General features: G+C 35.1%; 1 long non-coding RNA gene across 1 annotated transcript; it reads right to left on the reverse strand.

The window, feature by feature from the left end:
- Positions 1 to 4,189: 4,189 nt before the first annotated feature.
- Positions 4,190 to 18,724, reverse strand: LOC118900011. The gene is made up of 3 exons (XR_005021034.1): positions 18,691 to 18,724; positions 11,200 to 11,203; positions 4,190 to 4,278 (listed from the first exon to the last, which is right to left on the reverse strand). It is a non-coding gene; the product is annotated as an uncharacterized LOC118900011 (long non-coding RNA).
- Between the last annotated feature and the right edge of the window lie 712 nt (positions 18,725 to 19,436).

Below are 19,436 nucleotides of genomic sequence, written 5' to 3' on the forward strand. Positions count from 1 at the left end.
GTGGAATCTAAAATACAATACAAATGAACTTACTTATGAAACAGAAACAGACACAGAAAAGAAACGTACAGTTACCAAAGGGAGAAGTGGGTGGGGGAGGGATAAATTAGGAGGATGGGAATATCAGATACACACTACTATATATAAAATAGATAAATAATAAGGTCTTACTGTAGAGCACAGAGAACTATATTCAATATCCTGTAACAAACATAATGGAAGAGAGTATGAAAAAATATGTATATGTATGTGTAACTGAATCATTTTACTGTACACCAGAAACTAACACAACATTGTGAATCAACTATACTTTAATAAAAATAAATAAATAATACAGACTACAAAAACATACCTAAAAGCACTCCTCCAAAAAAATTTCCACTTAACTAAAGAAATAACTTTAAAAACAACAACCACCACAAAATATCTTAGCTTTTCTTTCTGACTTTCCCATTTTGGTGAAATGTATGCTAATAAATATTAGTCCCAGAAGAACTAAAAATAAAATGATTAAGAATTGTAGGCACTTGTAATACACATACATACATGCTGCTAGTGCTAATATCAGTAGAAATTGCAGGGCACTCATGTCCTGTACATGGTATAATTGGCTGAGGCTTCCCGTGGCTTAGACAATAAGCAAATTGAAGAGAGGACACTGTTGCCTTAATATCCTAAATGAATTGGTTAGGTCCGAAATGCTATATGGAACTCCTTCCCTATTTCTCCTGTAAGCCAATAAAATAAGGGCTGGTAAACAGATAGGCTTCCCACTCAGAGAACTAATTGGGGGCGAGACTTCCTCTTTTTCTCCATCCATTATTCACCCATAAAGGAGGACTGACATCTATTTTTTTTTTAATCCAGGTAGGAAGAAGCTACTCAAGCATGGTTTTGACCCTTTGAGCTTTAAGTCTCTGTCTTATATTGGCCTGCCTGCAGTTGGAGCTGTCATCCTTTCAAATCTTACTATCATACTGTGCTCACATCAGGGTCAGAGCAGCCTGAGTCCTGGATTCTAGAGTTGGGACTGTAGTCCCATGGCTCTATTCTTGACCAATATTCTTCTGTATTCATAGAATAAACACTGTTGTATTGGTTGGGCAAATTAAGTAGACACCCCATACACACATTTTACTAGAAAGAATTGGATTTACAGAGAGGTAGCATGAAGCCCCCATGCTACAATAGACCCCAGTTTTGATCATTTATCTAAATTAATAAGCAATAAAGAAGATACTATTTTTGAAGAATATAGGAGAAATTTTTTGTGATACTGAGTTAGGCAAAGATTTTTCAGAGATAGCAAAATAAGCACAGTTTAAAAAAGAAAAAATGATAAAAGGGAATTCAACAAAGTAAAATAACTTACACATTGGAAGACATTATTAAGATAACAAGAAGGCAGAAATCATATATCCAGAATATATTATATTATATTATATCCAGAATATATACAATTATATCCAGAATATATACAAAAGTCTTATAACTCAATAATAAGAAGATAAACCATCTAAGAAAAAATAATGGTCAAATTATTTGAACATATATTTCTAAATTATATATATATATAAATATATATACATATATATACACATATATTTATATGTATATATATCCAATAAGCACATGAAATATGCTCAACATCAATATTCATGAGAAAAATGCAAATTAAACCAACGAGATACCAGTACACACCCACTAGAACAGTTTAAGACTAACAAACCAACTGCGGGTGAGCATGTGAACCAACTGGAAATTTTGTAGATTAGTGATGCAAATGCAAGGTGGTCCAACCACTTTGGAAAGCAGCATGGCAAATCTTATAAAGGTGAATATATGCTTATCATATGATTGAGCAATTCCACTCCTAGCTATTTACCCCCAAAATAACATATGTCTACAGAAAGATGACACATAATATCCAAAATCTGGATGCAAGCATACAAACCCATAAGTGGTAAATGGATAAGAAATTCTAGGATAGTCATACTATGAAATAATACTCAGAAATTAAAGGAAATAGAATATTAATATATGCAGTAACATGGATGAATTTCATAACAGTGTGCCAAGTGAAGAGCCAAATACAAAAATTACATATTGTATGATTCCATATATATGCAGTTCTAAGAAAAAAAAGAAAAATTATAATGACTGTAGGCAGATTCAGAGAATGTCTGGGGCCATGGGTGGGTGCAATAAGGAAGTAAGAAACTTTATGATGAGGAAAAGGCTCTATTGTGGTTATACAACTGTAAACAATTATACACATTCAAGGTTTACTTAAATTGAGTGAATTTCATTGAATGTAAATAAGAATTTAATGAAAAAATAATCCTATCTAAGCTACCTATTCTCTCTGTGGCACTATTTTTTTTTTGTTTATTGAGATATATTTGACAAAAAAATCAAATAGTTACAGCATATAATTTGGTGAATTTTGACTTATTTGTACACTTATGAAATAATCACCATAATCTAGATAATGAATGAGTCTAACCATACATGTTCTTATGCCCCTTTGTTATATATCACCCCTATCATATCTCCAGGTAACCACTGGTCTGCTTTCCGTCCCTATAGATCAATTGGTATTTCCTAGAATTTTATATAAATAGAATAATGCACTATGCACTTTATTTTTTCCTGATTTCTTTCATTCAGCATAAATATTTTGAGATTCATATAGTTGAATTCACAAATAATGTGTTTCTTTTAATTGCTGAGACATATTCCATTGTATCAATATACCAAGGTCTATTAATCTATTCAATTATTAATGGACATTAGTGTGATTTCCAGTTAGGAGCTATTAAAAAGCTGCTACGAATATTTGTATAAATCTTTGTGTCTTCTTTTCCCATTATAAATACCTACGTGTTGAATGACTGGAACACGATAGCTGTATGTTTCAAATTTTAAGGAAACTACCAGCCTGTTTTCTAAAAAACTCTACCATTTTGCATCTCTGTTAGTAGTAGATAAAAGTACTAGTCCACACCTTTGAAAACTTATTATGTTCATTCTTACTTTTTAATTTCCTGAAGTATTTTTGTCTTCCGAAATTTGAGACTGTTGTGAGGATTAAATAAGATAATGCTTTTAACACACATAGTATATCTGAATTCAATAAATAGCAAGTTATTGTGATTGCTCTTCTTGTTATTACTCATTGTTTTAAATTTCAGCACCAAGCTAAATCAATGCAAACATATACAGAAATATTTTGCTTTTCAATACATTAATAATGAACTATAAAAGAAAGAAAAATTAAGAAACAATCCCCTTCAAAATCACATTAAAAAGAACAAAATATGTAAGAATAAACTTAACCAAGGAGACACAAGACCCATACTCTGAAAATTTTGAAACACTGATAAAGAAAATTAAAGATGATATAAAGAAATAGAAAGATATCCTGTGTTCATAGGTTGGAAGAATTAATGTTAAAATATCCATGCTAACCAATCAATGTACAGATTTGATGCAATCTCTATCAAAATACCCTTGACATATTCCCAGAACTAGAACAAATAATCCTAAAATTTATATGGAAACACAAAAGATCTCAAATAGCCAAAGCAATCTTGAGAAAAAAGAACAAAGCTGGAGGTATCATGCTCCCTGACTTCAGACTATACTACAAAGTTACAGTAATCAAAACAGTATGGTACTAGAATAAAATCAGACATATAGAATGATGGAACAAAATAGAGAACTCAGAAATAAACCCACACATTTATGGTCGATTAATCCACAACAAAGACATCAAGACTATACAATGGGGAAAAGACAGTTTCTTCAATATGTCATGCTGGGATAACTGGACAGTTACATATAAAAGAATGAAATTATAACATTTCCTCACACCATAAACAAAAATAAACTCAAAATGGATTAAAGACCTAAATATAACACTAGAAACCAAAAAACTCCTAGAAGAAAACATAGGAAGAACACTCTTTGGCATAAATCGTATCAATATTTTTTTGGCTCTTTCTCCTAAGGCAAGGGAAACAAAAGGAAAAATAAACAAATGGGATCTAATTAAACTTAAAAGCTTTTACACAGCAAAGGAAACTATCAATAAAATGAAAAGACAACCTACAAAAGAAAGAAAATATTTGCAAATGACATGACCGATAAGAGGTTAACATTCAAAACACATAAGCAGCTCATGCAACTCAACATCAAAAAACAAGCAACCTGATTAAAAATAAGCAGAACACCTGAACAGACATTTCTCCAAGAAGACTTACAGATAGCCAACAGCTGCATGAAAAGATGTGGTATATATACACAATGGAATATTACTAGACCATGAAAAAATGCAAATTTGCCATTTGAAAGAACATGGATTATGCTTAGTGAAATAAGTCAAATAGAGATTCAGATAGAGTTATATATCACTTATATGTGGGAAGTAGGAAATAAAACAAATGAATATAACAAAACAGAAATAGACTCACAGATATACAGAGGAAGCTAATGGTTACCAGTGGGGAGAGGGAAGGGGGGAGGGGAAACATGGGGTAGCGGTTTAAGAGGCACAAAATACTATGTATAAAATAAACTACAAGCAAATAAAGTACAGCACAATATAACCACTATTTTAAGACTTTTTTTTTCACATCTTTATTGGACTATAAATGCTTTACAATGTTGTGTCAGTTTCTGCTATACAGCAAAGTGAATCAGCTATATGTATACATATATCCCCATATCTCCTCCCTCTTGAGCATCCCTCCCACCCTCCCTATCCCTTCCCTCTAGGTCATCACAAAGCACCAAGCTGATCTCCCTGTGCTATGCAGCAGCTTCCCACTAGCTATCTATTTTACATTTGGTAGTATATATATGTCAGTGCTACTCTCTCACTTCATCCCAGCTTCCCCTTTCCCCCCCATGCCCTCAAGTCTGTTCTCTATGTCTTTGTCTTTATTCCTGTCCTGCCACTAGGTTCATCAGTACTGCTTTTTAAAATTCCATATATATGCATTAGCATACGATATTTGCTTTTCTCTTTCTGACTTACTTCACTCTGTATGACAGACTCTAGGTCCATCCACCTCACTACAAATAACTCAAGTTTCATTCCTTTTTATGGCTGAGTAATATTTCATTGTATATATGGGCCACATCTTCTTTATCCAATCATCTGTTCATGGACATTTAGGTTGCTTCCATGTCCTGGCTATTGTAAATAGAGCTGCAATGAACATTGTGCTACATGACTCTTTTTGAATTATGGTTTTCTCAGGGTATATGCCCAGTAGTGGGATTGCTGGGTCACATGGTAGTACTATTTTTAGTTTTAAGGATGGTTCTCCATAGTGGCTATATCAATTTACATTCTTACCAACAGTGCAAGAGGGTTCCCTTTTCTCCACACAGTCCCCAGCATTTATGGTTTGTAGATTTTTTGATGATGGCCATTCTGACTGTTGTGAGGTGATACGTCACTGTGGTTTTGATTTGCATTTCTCTAATGATTAGTGATGTTGAGCACCTTTTCATGCATTTGTTAGCCATCTGTATGTCTTCTTTAGAGAAATGTTTATTTAGGTCTTCCACCCATTTTTGGACTCGGTTGTTTGTTTTTGTGATACTGAGCTGCATGAGCTGCTTGCATATTTTGGAGATTAATCCTTTGTCAGTTGCTTCATTTACAAATATTTTCTCCCATTCTGCAGGTTGTCTTTTTGTCTTGTTTATGGTTTCCTTTGCTGTGTAAAAGCTTTTAAGTTCCATTAGGTCCCATTTGTTTATTTTTGTGTTTATTTCCCTTAATCTAGTAGGTGGGTCAAAAAGGATCTTGCTGTGACTTATGTCATAGAGTGTTCTGCCTATGTTTTTCTCTAAAGGTTTCATAGTGTCTGGCCTTACATTTAGGTCTTTAATCCATTTTGATTTTGTTTTTGTGTATGGTGTTAGGAAGTGTTCTAATTTCATTCTTTTACATGTAGTTGTCCATTTTTTCCCAGCACCACGTGTTGAAGAGGTTGCCTTTTCTCCATTGTATATTCTTCCCTCCTTTGTGAAAGATAAGGTGACCATATGTGCATGGGTTTATCTCTGGGCTTTCTACCTTGTTCCATTGATCTATATTTCTGTTTTTGTGCCAATACCATACTGTCTTGATTACTGTAGCTTTGCAGTATAGTCTGAAGTCAGGGAGCCTGATTTTTCCAGCTCCGTTTTTCTTTCTCAACATTGCTTTGGTTATTCAGTGTCTTTCCATACAAATTGTAAAAATTTTTGTTCTAGTTCTGTGAAAAGTGCCATGGGTTGACTGATTTGATAGGGATTGCATTGAACCTGTAGATTGCTTTGGGTAGTATAGTCATTTTCACAATATTGATTCTTCCAATCCAGGAGCATGGTATTTCTCTCCATCTGTTTATGTTATCTTTGATTTCTTTCATCAGTGTCTTATAGTTTTCTGCATACAGGTCTTTTGCCTCCTTAGGTAGGTTTATTCCTAGGTATTTTATTCTTTTTCTTGCAGTGGTAAATGGGATTGTTTCCTTAATTTCTCTTTCTGATTTTTTGTTGTTAGTGCATAGGAATGCAAGAGATTTCTGTGCATTAATTTCGTATCCTGCAACCTTACCAAATTCATTGATTAGTTTTAGTAGTTTCCTGGTGGCATCTTTAGGATTTTCTATGTATAGTATCATGTCATTGGCAAACAGTGACAGTTCTACTTCTTCTTTTCCAATTTGGTTCCCTTATATTTCTTTTTCTTCCCTGACTGCTGTGGCTAGGACCTCCAATACTATGTTGAATAAGAGTGGCAAGAGTGGACATCCTTGTCTTGTTCCTGATCTTAGAGGAAATGCTTTCAGTTTTTCACCACTGAGAGTAATGTTTGCTATGGGTTTGTTGTACATGGCCTTCACTATCTTGAGGTAGATGCCCTCTATGCCCACTCTCTGGAGAATTTTTATCATAAATGGGTGTTGAATTTTATCAAAAGCTTTTTCTGCAGCTGTTGAGATGGTCATATGGTTTTTATTCTTTAATTTGTTAATATGGTTTATCACATTGATTGTTTTGCATATATTGAAGAATCCTCACATCCCTGGGATAAATCTCACTTGATCATGGTGTATGATCTTTTTAATGTGTTGTTGGATTCTGTTTGCTAGTATTTTGTTGAGGATTTTTGCATCCTGATTTTTTCATCAGTGATATTGGTCTATAATTTTCTTTTTTTGTGACCTCTTTGGTTTTGGTATCAGGGTGATGGTGGCCTCGTAGAATGAGTTTTTTCCTCCCTCTGCAATTTTTTGGAAGAGTTTGAGAAGGATAGGTGTTAGCTCTTCTCTAAATGTTTGATAGAATTCGCCTGTGAAGCCATCTGGTCCTGGGCTTTTGTTTGTTGGAAGATTTTTAATCAGAGTTTCAATTTCAGTGCTTGTGATTGGTCTGTTCATATTTTCTATTTCTTCCTGGTTCAACTCAGCAGGTTGTGCATTTCTAAGAATTTGTCCATTTCTTTCAGGTTGTCCATTTTATTGGCATAGATTTGCTTGTAGTAGTCTCTTAGGATGCTTTGTATTTCTGCGGTGTCTGTTGTAACTTCTCCTTTTTCATTTCTAGTTTTATTGATTTGAGTCCTCTCCCTCTTTTTCTTGATAGTCTGGCTAATTGTTTATCAATTTTGTTTATCTTCTCAAAGAACCAGCTTTTAGTTTTATTGATCTTTGCTATTTTTTCCTTTGTTTCTATTTCATTTATTTCTGCTCTTATCTTTACGATTTCTTTCCTTCTATTAATTTTGGGTTTTCTTTGTTCTTCTTTTTCTGGTTGCTTTAGGTGTAAGTTTAGATTATTTATTTGAGATTTTTCTTGTTTCTTCAGGTGAGCTTGAATAGCTATGAACTTGCCTCTTAGAACTCCTTTGCTGTGTCCCATAGGTTTTGGATCATCGTGTTTTCATTGTCATTTGTTCCTAGGTATTTTTAAATTTCCTCTTTGATTTCTTCAGTGATCTCTTGGTCATTTGGCAGTGCACTGTTTAACCTCCATGTATTTGTGTTTTTTACTGGTTTTTTTCCTGTAATTGATTTCTAATCTCATAGCGTTGTGGTTGGAAAAGATGCTTGATATGACTTCAATTTTCTTAAATATTCCAAGGTTTGATTTGTGACCCAAAATGTGATCTATTTTGGAGAACGTTCCGTGTGCACTTGAGAAGAATGTGTATTCTGCCACTTTTGGGTGGAATGTCCTAAAAATATCAATTAAGTCTATTTGGTCTATTGTGTCATTTAAAGCCTGTGTTGCCATATTTATTTTCTGTCTGGATGATCTGTCTATTGGTGTAAGTGGGGTGTTAAAGTCCCCCACTATTATTGTGTTACTGTCTATTTCTCCTTTTATGGCTGTTAGAATTTGCCTTATGTATTGAGGTGTTCCTATGTTGGGTGCATAAATATTTATAATTGTTATGTTCTCTTCTTGGATTGATCCCTTGATAATTATGTAGTGGCCTTCCCTATCTCTTATAACAGTCTTTTATTTTAAAGTCTATTTTATCTGATATGAGAATTGCTACACCAACTTTCTTGTGATTTCCATTTGCATGGAATGTCTTTTCCCATCCTGTCACTTTCAGTCTGTATATATGTCCTTAGGTCTGAAGTGGGTTTCTTGTAGACATCATATATAAGGGTTTTGTTTTTGTATCTATTCAGCCAGTCTGTGTCATTTGGTTGGAGCATTTGATCCATTGACATTCAAGGTGATTATCAAAATGTATGTTCCTATTACCATTTTCTTAATTGATTTGTATTTAATTTTCTGGGTCTTTTTCTTCTCTTGTGTTTCCCACTTAGAGAAGTTCCTTTAGCATTTGTTGTAAAGCTGGTTTGGTGGTGCTGAATTCTCATAGCTTTTGCTTGTCTGTGAAACTTTTGATTTCTCCATTGAATCTGAATGAGATCCTTGCTGGGTAGAGTAATCTTGGTTGTAGGTTTTTCCGTTTCATCACTTTCAATATGTCCTGCCACTCCCTTCTGGCTTGCAGAGTTTCTGCTGAAAGATCAGCTGTTAACCTTATGGGGATTCCCTTCTATGTTATTTGTTGCTTTTCCCTTGCAGCTTTTAATATTTTTTCTTTGTATTTAACTTTTGATAGTTTGATTAATATGTGTCTTGGCGTGTTTCTCTTTGGGTTTATCCTGTATGGGACTCTGTGCTTCCTGGACTTGATTGACTATTTCCTTTCCCATGTGGGGGAAGTTTTCGACTATAATCTCTTCAAATATTTTCTCAGACCCTTTCCTTTTCTCTTCTTCTTCTTGGACCCCTATGATTCAAATGTTGGTGCATTTAATGTTGTCCCAGAGGTCTGAGACTGTCTGCAATTCTTTTCATTCTTTTTTTCTTTATTCTGCTCCCTGGCAGTTATTTCCACCATTTTATCTTCCAGCTCATTTATCCATTTTCTGCTTCAGTTATTCTGCTACTGATTCCTTCTAGAGTATTTTTAATTTCACTTATTGTGTTGTTCATCACTGTTTGTTTGCTCTTTTGTTCTTCTAGATCCTTGTTAAATGTTTTTTGTATTTGCTCCATTCTGTTTCCAAGATTTTGGATTGTCTTTACTATAATTACTCTGAAATCTTTTTCAGGTAGGTTGACTATTTCATCTTCATTTATTTGGTCTTGTACGTTTTTACCTTGCTCCCTTGTCTGTAACATATTTTTTTGCATTTCATTTCTGTTTTTTGATGGGTGGGGCTGTATTCTTGTCTTACTGCTTGTTTGGTCTGAGGCATCCAGCACTGGAGTTTGCCAGCAGTTGGATAGAGCCGGCTCTTGGTGCTGAAATGAGGACCTCTGGGAGGCCTCACTCCGATTAATATTCCCTGGGGTCTGAGGTTCTCTGTTAGTCCAGTGGTTTGGACTCAGAGTCCCCAGCACAGGAGCTTGGGCCTGACCTCCAGCCTGGGAAGCAAGATCCCACAAGCTGTGTGGCATGGCAAAAAAAAAAAGAAAAAGAAAAAGAAAAAAAGGAGCAATACAATAACAAAGAATAAAAAACAAAATAAAATTAGAAAGATAAAAAAATACATTAGGAAAAATAAAAATATAATTGAAACAACTGCAACAAGGTAAAATAAAATCACAAAAGAAAAAGGAAAAAAAAAAGGGGGGGGGGGGGCGGTGAACAAGCCAAAAGGAGCAGAAGAATAAGAAAGCATAAAGAATAAAAGAAAATTAGAAAAATAAAATATTAGAAAAAATAAAAATATAAAAGAATCAACAACAATGAATCAACAAGGTAAAACAGAACCCCAATCTAAAAGAGGAAAAAAGAAAGAAAAAAAAAAAGCCTGGCTATGGGGCCAGAGTTTAGGCGGGGTTGGAACTTAGGCAGGGGTGGGATTTAGGGTGGGGAGGGACCTAGGCAGGTGGGGGGGTGACTTTTGAGCATGGGGCGGAGCCTAGACTCAGGACCCATGCAGCTGGAAAAAATCTTGGGGGCGGGGCCTAGGCAGGGTGACTTTAAAGTGTGGGGCATGGCCTCTGCTTAGGACCTGCTCAGAGGCAGAGAGGCAGCACATGGAAAGGAGGCCCTCCAGAGTGTGGAGTTCCAGAATTTGGAGGTAGAGCCCTGGGTGAAGGTGTGTGGGTGGGGTTTAGGCCCAGCGAGGTTGGAGGGGGTCTCAGAGGGGTCTCTGAGTGTAGAGGTAGGGCCCTTGGTGGGGGTGTAGGGGCAGGGCTTAGGCTCTACATGGCAGGAGGGAGGCTCCGAGGGCAGAGGATTAGGCCCCGGAGCCCAACAGGCTCCCCAGTGCCTAAGTGGACTGGGAAAGCACTGGCTGCATTCCCTTCTGTTCCTCGTACCCCTCCCCCACCGTCTCCCCCAGGGTCTCCCCTGGAGACTAAGTGTAGTTTGCTAAATATCCTATACTGACCAGGACAGCTCTCCACAAAAAAAAATCATCTGGCCCCAAATATCAATAGTGCTGCAGTTGAAAAGACATCTTCAAAATAAATGTTTTAAGATCAGTTTTCAAGCATGAGGCACAAGTAAAAATTAAAAGAGATACTACATGAAGAGACTATTTAACATAATAAGAATAATCTCAATCTGGCACTCCTGGTTATATATTCAATGATTCGTAAGTACTTGGGAAAAGAAGATTTGGAAGATTTGAAGTAAAACTATGTGATTACACACCTTAATTATCTGAGATCTTACAGTTGCTAATTCTGCCTTAAAAATGACAGAATGACAAAATATAGGCTTAATGAATACATCTAAACGTTTAAAAGTGCTACTTGCAGTAAAATACCCGGCATTCTTATTATATCATAATGATGGAGAAAACAAAATATTAAAAATTGGACATAGAAAAAATATCTAAAGTTAAAACTAATTTTTATAAAAGATACAAGAAGAAAGGGAAGCAGAGACAAAATGTATGTGCTGTATATATAAGTACAGTTAGAAACAAATTCAAATATATCTTAGAGTACAAGTAAAATTTAAAAATCACAGATAATTATTAAAGTAGTGTCTGTCCAAAATCAAGTAAACGAGGACACAAAGAAATCAGGGATCACATATATTTCAACCATGTTTAATTCAAGGAAAAAACACCAAGAATGACAATGAATGATGATGTGTGCAAAGTCTTTAAAATTTGCAATACAGATGAAACTATGATAATCACTTAGATGTAAAAAAAAGAAAATGAATTATACAAAAAAGCAACAGAAAATAATTATGAAACATAAATTAACACGTTAGTAATCTAAAAAAGTTTGAAATCAATCAATAAATGTAAAAATCATTATCACACCTAAACTGAGGAAAGACTAACCAAAGAAAAAGAGAACATATGTAAATAATTACATGATAGAAAAAATAAGTTAGGCATGACCGCAAATATAGAGACATTTTAAAATCATAAGATCTATTCACACCTAACTTGTGTGCCAGTAAATAACAAAAATAGATGCAGTACTTGCTAGGAAATTATGCATTTCAAAAGCCAAACAGAAAAAAATGAATCCACATATAAAGACAATTATATAATTTTAAAATAAGTACTATCAAAAGGCAATTTGCAAGAAATTTCAGGTAAAAGCTATTACATTTTCCAAAAATAGATTATTTTTATGTTAGTTAAATGGATTTCTCTTTTGTTTTTCACTTAACCATTTATATTGGAAATATGACACCACAATTTTCTAAAACTGTCTTTTTTCTATGATTATGAATATATTTTAATTGCATAGCTATTGATAAGCTTTGAGAGAGAAAACAATTTTCTGTAAGAATTCCATTAAGCACTTAAATTCCTTATTTAGTTTTTAAAAAGATTTCCATTTTGAATTGTCAACTATAATTATGTTATCTAGCATGTTATTTTTCATGTATTCGTTTTATTTCATGTTCAGGTCATTTAGCTGTTTGATTGTTCTAGAACAAATTTACCAGTATTGTATTTTACCACTTGCAGGGTTAGTGGTTACCTTTTAAGTTTTGCATTAGATACTTACGCCTGAGTTGGAGTAAATAATTGATATTTTGTTGTATTTCTCAGGAAATTTACAAAACTGGCAAGAATTTGTCTATGGCAATGCTGTTTGTTTCTGTGTTCTTCAGATTACAGATTTTAACAAAATAAAAGGTAAATTTCAGTGCAAAAATATAATCATGGCATAAAAGACTTATTACTAGACAGTGATGAATTGCTGGTACGGTGTTTCTCATCTTGCTGTACAGAATCTTAACACTAGACAGTATGCACACAGCAACTATTTTCAGGTGTTGGACAATAGACATAGTCCTGCAATCCCTGAGCAAAGAAAAACACACAAAGTGAGCCTCATCTTTACTCTGGCTCTCTGCCTTGGAATAATTTTCAGACACCTGCTTAGGGAGCATAAGAGATAGAACCCAAGGTCAGGACATCCTCATTGAGCTGATGAGGCAGATATTGGAATTCACAGCAGCTGGAGCAGCTAGAACCTACAGATCAGGGTATTTATTATTGGAATAGGAAATGGAAAGGTCGGGTCTAATAAATGTGTGTAATTATTCCCCACTGTCCTTGCTGAGAGCTGGACTACAAATATGAGGGCCCTACCAGCAAGCAGGTATCTCATGGTTAAGAGCAGAACCAAGTTAACAGAATTGTACAGTACTTGGGGACATCAAAGGTATAGACATGTAGAGTGAAGTGATCTCCTAAATACTCAGGGTATTTGTTTTAGGAACTAAAAAAGTCACTGAGGTATTTGACCCCTGGTTGAAAAACTATGTGTGATCTTTCAGGCTCAATAATAGGCCATTACAAAGGCTGAACCTTTGGCCAGCCATGTGAGAGAAAGCTGCCTTCCTAACATCACTTAGTGCATGGTCGTCTGAAGCTGCAGTCAAGGATTCAGGCCCCTTTGGCCGGTCATGCTCTTTTCCTATCTGCATTCTTAGCCCCTGTGCCTTCATTCCCAGGAACTTGGGCAGAGGTCTTCTGCTGAGGTTTCCCCACTCTAACTCAGTACCCAGTGCTTCTCCACTCCTAGCCCTTTGCCTTGCCCTCCTCCCTTGACCCTAGACTCCATAAAACTGCCAGAGCATATTGTTTGGGGGGGGGGCCTCAACACTGAGATGACTCCTACTTCTTTGTTGATCCACTTGATCTTCAACCCATGTGCCTTTCCATGGGGGAAAGTGGGAGAGGGAGTTGGGCTTCTCTCCAGTTTGAGACTCTTGCTTTTGCCATCACAGTAAGTGATTAAAGGCCTAACTCTTTCATTTTTGTCTTGTTGTTATTCTGACACTTGGCAGCTCAGTCCTCTCTCCCAGCTCAGCAGAGCTCCTGACAGAGATGGCTTAAGAACTATATTAAAAAGCTTAAAACTACCACCATGAACCAGTGGAATTTGAAATTGAAAACAGTACCATTGATATTAACACCCCAAAGTGATATACTTATATAGAAACCTAACAAATTATCTGTGAGACCTATATGAAGAAAACTACAAAACTCTGATGAAAGATATCAGAGAAGAACTAAATAAATGAAGAGGAATTTTACGTTCATAGAGAGGGAGACTCAGCATTGTGAAGATGTCTATTATTCTCAACTTGATCTACAGATTCAATGCAATTCCAATTAAAATGCCAGCAAGTTTTTTTTTGTTATTGACAAACTGAGCCTAAAGTTTACATGGAGAAGCAAAGATCTACAAGGCAACATGATATTGGAGAAGAACAAAGTGGGAAGACCAACACTACCTGACTTCAAGACTTATAAAGCTACAGTGATCAAGACAATTTGGTACTGGTGAAAGAATAAAAAAGAGATCAATGGAAGAGAACCAGGATCCCAGACATAAACTCATTTGAGGATGGTCAACTGATCTTTGGCAAAGGAGCAAATGCAGTAAAATGAAGCAAAGAAAATTTTTTCAACAAGTAGTGCTAGAAGAAAAGAATGGACCTAGACACAGACCTTACGCCCTTCACCAAAATTAACTCAAAGTGGATAATAGGCCTAAATATAAAACGAAAAACAAAACAACTCCTAGAAGATAACATGGGAGAAAACCTAGATGACCTTTGTTATGGCAATGATTTTTTAGATACAACACGAGAGGCATGATCCATGAAAGAAATAATTGATAAGTTGGACTTCATTAAAATTAAAAACTTCTCTGTGAAAGATGATGTCAAGAGAATGAGAAGGCAAGCCACAGACTGGAAGAAAAGATTTGCAAAAGATACATCTGATAAAGGAGTGTTATACAGAATATACAAAGAGTGCTTAAAACTCAACAGTAAGAAGACCAACGATGTGATTAAAAAATACATCAAAGACCTAAACAGACATCTCAGTGAGGAAGATAAAAAGATGGCAGGGGAGCATTTGAAAAGATGTTCAGCATCATATGTCACGAGGTGCTTGCAAATTAAAACAGTGAGATATCACTACCCACTTATTAGAATGGCCAAAATCCAAAACATTGACAACACCAACTGCTGGTGAGGATGTGGAGAAAAAGAAACTCTCATTCATCGCTTGTGGGGATGCAAAATGGTACAGCCACTTTGGAAGCCAATTTGGCAATTTCTTACAAAATGAGTGTACTCTTACCATACAATCCAACGATTGCGCTCCTTGGTATCTCCCCAGGAAATTGATACCTTATATTCACACAAAAACCTGCACATGAATATTTATAGAAACCTTACTCATAATTGACAAAACTTGAAAGCAACCAAGATGTCCTTCAGTAGGTGAATGGATAAACAAACTGTGGTACATCCAAACCACAAAATATTATTCAGCACTAAAAAGAAATGAGCCATCAAGTCATGAAAAGATATAAGGGAACGTTAAATGCGTATTACCAAGTGGAAGAAGCTAATCTGAAAAGGCTACATACTGTGTGATTCCAAGTATATGGCATTCTAGAAAAGACAAAACTATGAAGACAATAAAAAGATCAAAAAGTTGGGTAGGGAGGATAGAAGAATGAATAAGCAGAGGCCAAAGGATTTTTAGGGCAGTAAAATGATTCTTTATGATACTACAGTGGTGTATATGTGTCATTATACATTTGTCTAAGCCCATAGAATGTACAACACTAAAAGTGAACCTTAATGTAAACTATGGCTTTGAGTAATAATGATGTGCCAATGTAGGTTCATGAATTATAACAAATGTACCACTGGGGTACAGAATGTCAGTAGTGGGGAAGATTGTGTGTGTATGTGAAAACAGAGTATATGGGAATTCTGTGCACTTTCCACTCAATTTTGCTGTAAATCTGAAACTGCTATAAATATAATGTTTATTAATGAAAAACAAAGTTTTAAATAAATATATATAATTGGAGTCCCAAACTGAATGGAAAAGAGAGAGAGAGAGAGAGATTGATTTTGAAAAGGAATAGGAAGTCAGGGAAATGAATTGAAGAAACAGGCAAAATTTTCCCATATATTTTGAAGTAAATTCAAATTCCAAGAAGATAAACCACCTCAAAGAGAATTAAAAGAAAAAAACAAATACCTTGTGCCCATAATAATCAAGCTGCTGAAAATTAAAAATAGGTTTATAAAAATTGATAACATCCAGAAAGATCCTTTACTTACAAAGGTGCGAGACAGACCATTTCTTACTTAGCATCAGAAATAGAAGCCATAAGACAAAGAAGTGTCATATTTAAAATGCTAAAAAGAGAAAAATTGTTAACCCAGAATTCTATATCCAGTGAAAATCTTCAAAAATTAGAGAGAAATAAAATCATTTTCATGTAAAGGAAAACTAAGAACATGTGTTGCCAGCAGACCTGTCTTACAAGAAGTAAGCAGAAAAATTGTGATACAGAAAGAAAAGTATACCAGTACAGAAACTCAGATGTGCAAGACAGAATAAAAAGAACCAAAAAAGATAAATTTGTGTGTAAATATAATAATCTAGGTTTTTTCCTTCTTGTAATATTGTTAAAAGGGACATATTTGTTTAGAGCAAGGATAATACCTTTGCAAAATGGGGTATATAATGTCTTTGACACATAGAGGATATGAAAAGAAGAGGTAATGAAAAATGTAAAGATTGGAAATGGAAATGTAAAATCATTCTTATTCACAGAAAATACTAGTCTATTTTTTAAATCCCAGTGAAAATACAAAAAATATGTTTGAATAACTGAAATGCAAAAGAAAAATAAGAGAATACTATGAACAATTATATGCCAACATTGTCAACAACCTAGAAGAAATGGACAAGTTTCGAGAAACACAGAGCCCACCAAAATTGAATCAAGAAGAAACAGATAATTTGAACAGACAAATCACTAGAAGTGAAATAGAATCTAATTTAAAAAAAAAAACTCCCTACAAACAAAAGTTCAGGAGCAGATGGTCTCACAGGTGAAATCTACCAAACATACAAAGAAAAACTTTTACTGATTCTTCTCAATCTCTTACAAAAGACTGAAGAGGAGGGAACACTCCCAAAGACATTCTATGAAGCCACCATCACCCTGATACCCAAACCAAAGATGCCACCAAAAAAGAAAATTATAGGCCAAAATATTTGATGAATATAGATGCAAAAATTCTCAACAAAATATTAGCAAACCAAATCCAGCAACACATACATACACCACGACCAAGTGGGATTCATCCCAAGCTCACAAGGATGGTTCAACATATGCAAAGCAATCAATGTGGCACACCACATCAATAAAAGAAAAGGCAAAACCAAATGATCATCTCAATAGATGCAGAAAAAACATTCAACAAAATTCATCATCCTTTCATGATAATAACTCTTACCAAAGTGGATATAGAGCAAACTTATCTCAACATAATAAAAGATATTTATGACAAACCCACAGCCAATATAATACTCAACAGTGAAAAGCTGAAAGCCTTCCGCCTAAAATCTGGAAAAAGACAATGATGCCCACTCTCACCACTTCTATTCAGCATAGTACTGGAAGTCCCAGCCACAGCAATCAGACAAGAAGAACAAATGTATCCAAATTTGAAGGGAAGAGGTAAAACTGTCATTTTATACACATGACATGATACTATATACAGAAAACCCTAAATGGTAGCAGGATACAAGATTAACATACAGAAATTGGCTGCATTTCTTTACACTAACAATGAAAAAGGTTGGCAAAAACAATACCTCTAAAAATCGCAAAAAAAAAAAAAACCCAAAAAAACTTAGGAATAAATCTGACCAAGAAGTGGAAAGATTTATATGTTGAGAACTATAAATCATTAATAAAGAAAACTGAAGATGATTCAATGAAATGGAAATATATCCTAAGTTCTTGGATTGGTAGAATTAATACTGTTAAAATGGCCATACTACCCAAAGCAATCTACAGATTTAATGTGATCCCTATCAAACTACCCATGACATTTTTAACAGAACAAGAACAAATAACCCAAAAATGTATATGGAACCATGAAAGACCCAGAATTGACAAAGCAATCTTGAAGAAAAACAACAAAGCAGGAGGCATAACCCTCCCAGACTTCAGACAATACTACAAAACTACAGTAATCAAAACAGCATGGCTTTGGCACAAAAACAGACATATGGATCAATGGAACAGAAAAAAGAGCCCAGAAATAAACCTACACATCTATGGTCAATTAACCATTGACAAAAGAGGCAAGAATATACAATGGGAAAAAGAAAGTCTCTTCAGCAACTCATGTTGGGAAAGTTGGATAGCTGCATGTAAATCAATGAAGTTAAAACACACCCTCACACCCTACATAAAAATAAACTCAAAATGGCTTAAAGACTTAAATGTAAGACATGACACCATAAAAATCCTAGAAGAGATCACAGGCAAAACATTCTCTGATATAAATCATAGTAATGTTTTCTTAGGTTAGTCTCCCAAGGAAATAGAATTAAAAGGAAAAATAAACAAATGGGACCTAATCAAACTTACAAGGTTTTGCAGAGCAAAGGAAACCATAAATAAAAAGACAATCTACAGAATGGGAGAAGATACTTGCAAACGATGTGACCAACAAGGGCTTAATTTCCAAAATACACAAACAGCTCATACAACTGAATAACAACAACAGCAACAACAAAAACCCAATCAAAAAATGGGCAGAAAACCTAAATAAACATTTCTTCATGAGAAGAAATACAGATGGCCAATAAGCACATGCAAAGATGCTCAACATCGCTAATTATTAGAGAAATGCAAATCCAAACTACAATGAGGTACCACCTCACAGTGGTCAGAATATCCATCAACAAAAAGTCTACAAATAGCAAATGCTGGAGAGGGTGTGGAGAAAAGGGAACCCTCCTACACTGTTTGTGGGAATGTAAGTTGGTGCAGTCACTATGGAAAACAGCATGGAGGTTCCTCAAAAAGCTAAAAATAGAGTTGCCATATGATCCAGCAATCCACTCCTGGGCATATACCCAGAGAAAACTATAATTCAAAAAGATACATACACCTCTATGTTCATAGCAGCACTATTCACAATAGCCAAGACATGGAAACAACCTAAATGTCCATTGACAGATGAATGCATAAAGAAGACGCTGTACATATATATAATGGAAAATTACTCAGCCATCAAAAAGAATGAAATAATGCCATTTGTAGAAACATGGATGGACCTAGAGATTATCATACTAAGTGAAGTCAGAAAGAGAAAGACAAATACCATACGACATCACTTACATGTGGAATCTATAATATGACGCAAATGAACATATCTCAAAGCAGAAACAGACTCACAGACAGAGAACAGACTTGTGGTTGCCAAGCGAAGGGGGGGGGGGTGGTAAGGGGGGTAAGGGAAGGAAGGAATGGGAGTTTGGGATTAGCAGAGGCAAACTATTATACATAGGATGGATAAAAAACAAGGGCCTACTGTATAGCACAGGGAACTATAT

Source organism: Balaenoptera musculus, chromosome 1 (assembly GCF_009873245.2).
Source record: "Balaenoptera musculus isolate JJ_BM4_2016_0621 chromosome 1, mBalMus1.pri.v3, whole genome shotgun sequence".
Lineage (NCBI taxonomy): Eukaryota > Metazoa > Chordata > Mammalia > Artiodactyla > Balaenopteridae > Balaenoptera > Balaenoptera musculus.